Source organism: Humulus lupulus, chromosome X (genome assembly GCF_963169125.1).
Source record: "Humulus lupulus chromosome X, drHumLupu1.1, whole genome shotgun sequence".
Lineage (NCBI taxonomy): Eukaryota > Viridiplantae > Streptophyta > Magnoliopsida > Rosales > Cannabaceae > Humulus > Humulus lupulus.
The window spans coordinates 233,533,041-233,537,799 of NC_084802.1; positions in this window are offsets into that span (position 1 = coordinate 233,533,041).

Genomic DNA, 4,759 nt, shown 5'->3' on the forward strand with positions numbered 1-4,759 from the left:
GGCTGCTGTTGTATTTATTTTTTAGAGTTGTAACCGCCGTGTAAACATTTCTTTTGGGATCCCGTATATCAATCTCTTATTTTGATGAAAGACAACCATTTTACGATCAAAATCTTTTAACCCTAATGTGTCAGTTGACTTTAGAAACATGTTTATGTTCAAACAACTTGGTTAGCAAGTCTTACACTATTTTAAACACAGTGTAACGATCTTGGCTATCGAAGGCATTACAAAATCTATCTGTAACTCCAGATCCTCATAGCTCAACACATGAGTCGTATCTGATACATATCTCTGAAGCATTGATACATGAAATACATTATGTACTCCCATCAAAGCTGGAGGCATATCCAGCCTATAGGCTACCTATAGTGAAATACTCTCATTTGGACTGTGGTTGGCCGCAACTGCAAGGCTTTGGGCCCTGTGGTATTTTATCTCTATAAAATGTTATATGTTAGGCCTTTTATCATATTATTTTATGTAGTATACAATTATACCACAAAATTAAATATGATTAAATTAATTTTCAATAAAAAATTAATTTCACAAAATTATAAATATAATTTTATTTGCCATTAAATATTATTTCATAAATAATATTAATTCATAAATAATATTAATTTGTGAGATTAAAAATAATACTTTATTATTTTTAATTATTTCATTTTAATACCAAAATTTCTACCTCTGTGTTATCGAGCTAGTATAGAGACAGTATGAACCTGCAGTTCTAAGCTCCAATAATTTAATTAATTTCACTAACTCTTAATTCCATTAATTAATTTATTAACTATGAATAACTCCACTAGAAATTCATAGTTGAACTCTCAAAACTACAATCTTATATTATTAGAAGCTATATAAAGTCATCCATTGATTTAGTCATTGCATGAGTTATGACCCTATGCTAGTTGTTCATAATTAGAGCTAGGTCTTAATGTCTGTTAACCTCTCTAATTATGTCTTTATTAGTTAGTTCCATTGATCTTCTAAAGAATATTATTCTATAAATGTAATTAAAGAATGAAATTTTTGTTCTCTAAAAGAAATTGAGCGCTCTATGTTAAAGTCTGGAATCAACACTAAAAGGAACAACTAATCTGCTTTCATTTAAGTAAGGAGCAGATTCCATTTCTGTGAAGTATGTTCCCAGACACTTGCAATTCTATGACTCCAAGATATCTAGAATTCAGTCGTAGGAATATTGAACCTTACCTGATAAGTCAAAAGTCATAAAAGCACAAATAGGAGTTTGTTACTCACTTCGGGATTGAAGTCAAGTCTCAAACGACCATCGATTGATGAATGTTGAACTTTTATATTTTAATGGAGATTATCATAAATTATTTCTTTCACTGTGTCCCAATCCAATACAATCTATATTCTAAATGGTACATCTATCTTTGTGTCGCTACATTTAACAGTCGGGATAACTACTCTTTCCTAAACAGAAGATAGACCGTACTCATAATCTTTATTAAATAAAGCTCCCACTCAAATAATTTTTTATATTATTGTTGACCCTCGTTTTGGCCAACTGACACGGAGTCAAATGCTTGATGTGATGGAAAGTATTGAATAAGATCTAATGGAAAGAATAATAAACAACACAACAATTTATAGTGGTTCGGCCCCAAGAATTGGTAATGACCTACGTCCACTTAGACTATTATTGATATTGATTCTCAAAGGGGTGATCAAAGAACTAGGGTTCTATGAGTTTCACAAACCTTCGAGGGATGAGTAATACCACCGAAAGATAATAGCCAAAGTTCTCTTCTAAAGCATAAACAAAAATTAGCCAAAAGTCCCCTCCCCCCCTTGAGCTTTCTTTATTTATAGGCTCAAGGTGAGTTACATGAATCAATCAAAGATATTTTTTACCTAATTAATCAGATAATCAGGTATAAAAGGAAATAATCTCGGATATGATTACAATTGTTACAAGATTACTCATAAATATACGGATTATACGAGCAGTCTGGTCGTATATAAAACTCAAATGCTGTGTCAGGGGAACATCCTTGATCGATGGTCGAACAGAACCTCTGCCAGGTGTCAGCCACGTATTGAAAATACTTGCCAGGTCATCCACACCTGCTTTGTAGATAACATTTTCCCCCCAAGTTTATTTATTACGACCAGCAATAAATAAAATTTAGGAAAATGACCCTTCGATTACCCCACCAAATTTGTCAGAGTAGTTCGTGCCTCCTTGGAAAAAGTGACCCACTCACGTCCAATCATGCCCTTTTGGTTCCCAAGCAAACTTTTGACGACGATCACGCTTCCCCATGCTTCGAAAAAAGGGAACTTATGATTGCCTTTTTTTAACATATCTTAGATAATATATATATAGCCTTCAAAATTACTTTTTCACCTTTTAATAGCTATCTCTTTGTCAAGAATACTCCAAGAACTCCCAAGACAGAGCCCAGAATTTTCTCCGAAGTTCATCCTTCGTTGTTCCAGGAATCTACTGCTCGCACGCCTAGAATCGAAGTTTCTCCAGGACTTCTCAATCTTCGTATAGGTAACTTTCAGAACTTTCGCACCCTTTATTGTGTTGTGCATGTCTGTTAATGCTAGCTTTTTAGGCTCTAAAACAGAGTCGTGTTCCTGGGTAAAAATATAGGAAAATTGGATGTTTGCCTGTTGATGTTAGATATGGTAGAGCATACTTGCTTTGTAGGGGTTATGAATTAGTTTGATAGTTGAGATCATAGGTTTAGGACGTAAAATCGAAGTAAAAAATTGATTTTTAGGCTAGTTGAAAAACTGGGTTTTTCCCGCCCTTACTGAAGTTGAAAAAGCTTTTTCAGAAAAAACTTTTTACTTTCACTTTTTGATCTGTTTTTCAAACTGTTCGTATAAAAATTTCAATTTTTCGTTAGAATGCTGCTGTATAAAAGTTAGACTTTTATACACGAACAGCGTTATTCTAACCATTTTCTTAGGTTCTTCCTCCTCACCTCCCCCTTTTTCTGTTCGCAGCTTTTAATGCCAGACTTGTGGGGTGGTGAGAGGCCGATAGACGACGACTTGCTTGCATAGCTGCTCGAGGGTGAAAAGCAACCAACTCAGTGAATTCAAGAGATTCCCTTTTTGCGAATTTCTCCTCCAAGACCTCAACCAACTCCCGTCAGCATGGGTCGTACCAAGTCTACAGCCAAAAAGAAGAAAAACCCTTCAAATCCACCAGCCCAGCCTGGCTCGCAGGCTGGGGTTCCCTCGACCAGTGGTCGGGATAATAATGCTCCTGACCCTCACATCCAAGTTAGAGCCCGTCCTCGATATTCAGTTCTTCCTGACGTCGAGTGGTATCTAGCCCCACTCAGTCATGTAACCCCTAGGATGTTAGCCAACTACTTCAGAAAATACGGCCTTTCTGGGGTAACCCTCAAACTTCCTACGGCGGACGAGCAGGCGAATTTTCCTGGAGGCGTTTTTAGCGCCTGGTCGAGATATCACATAGAGGCTGGGGCTACTCTTCCTCTTCATCCATTCTTCTAGGGGGTGGCGAACTATTTTGGAGTCGCCCCCTTTCAAATCACACCAAATGGATATAGAATGCTTGCTGCACTCTATATCCTTTATAATCACAAAAAATGGCCAGAGCCTACCCCTCACGAGGTCAATTACCTTTTTGACCTTAAGTCCAACCCCCAATAGTCTGGTACGGGGTTCTTTCACTTTTGTCACCAGGAGACTAGCCGAACCTTTCTGAGTGACACAACCCACATTTCAAACCTGGGAAAATACAGTCAAGAGTATTTCCTCACGACCGACATGGTCGCGAATAACCTGGTCTTCACTCGAGGAGGTAAAAGTCTTTTTCCACTGGTCGCTGTTTTTACTTAGCATGTTTCCTTGCATTTTTCTAAAACTTCTTGTGTTTTTCAGGCCCATGGTTGCGACCAAACCCAACACCAGACATGGTGTTGAGGAATACCATGTTGGCCAGCATGATGGACATTGAGAAGAGCGTCAAATCTCTGGTCACCGAGGCCAACTTGAGGCTAGTTGGCCTCCTGGCCCCTCACCAGGATGTGAGGGAACCCGCGGCAGGAAGTGCCACTGCCGAGGAAAATCCTGAGCCACAACCACCAGTGTCTCCTCCTCGACGGAGACCAACTAGGGTTACAATCAGGGAACCCGTTGGCACCCCCCCTCCAGCAGAAAGGTCTTATGCCCCCAAAGGAAAGGGAAAACAAAAGGCGACCGAGCCCGTCATAGACTTAGACGAGTCCTCTGACGAAAATGGTACAGTTATTTCATTCCTAGATAGCTTGCCAATTCCCTGTCACTTATTTGACGGGGACGGCAATTTTACATATACTCCAAACCTAGGGCCAAACTTCTTCATGCCAAAGAGTGAGTATATGACTAGTAGAGTCAATAGTATAGCGACCGGTAGTAATAACTCGGGTATTGGACTTTATAATTTTTCTTTATTCCTATTCTGATCCAACATAATTTGTTATCAATATTTTGGCTTACTGTTCGCATGTTTTCCTCTTTTGCAGAAATGACCTCTGCAAACGTCTTCGACATCTACAGCACTCAGGAGGAAGAAGAAGTCCCTCTGGTTCGCAGGAGGAAGTCGTCCAGGCGACATGATGGGGAGTCCAGCCAAATGCCCCCGGCTAAGAGGAACCGAGCCTCGGGCCCTTCGGTAGATGGGCCTCCTGCCCCAGATACCAAACAGGCTCCTCGAGCAAGAGGTTCCACCTTCAAACGCTCCAGCTGCCAAAGC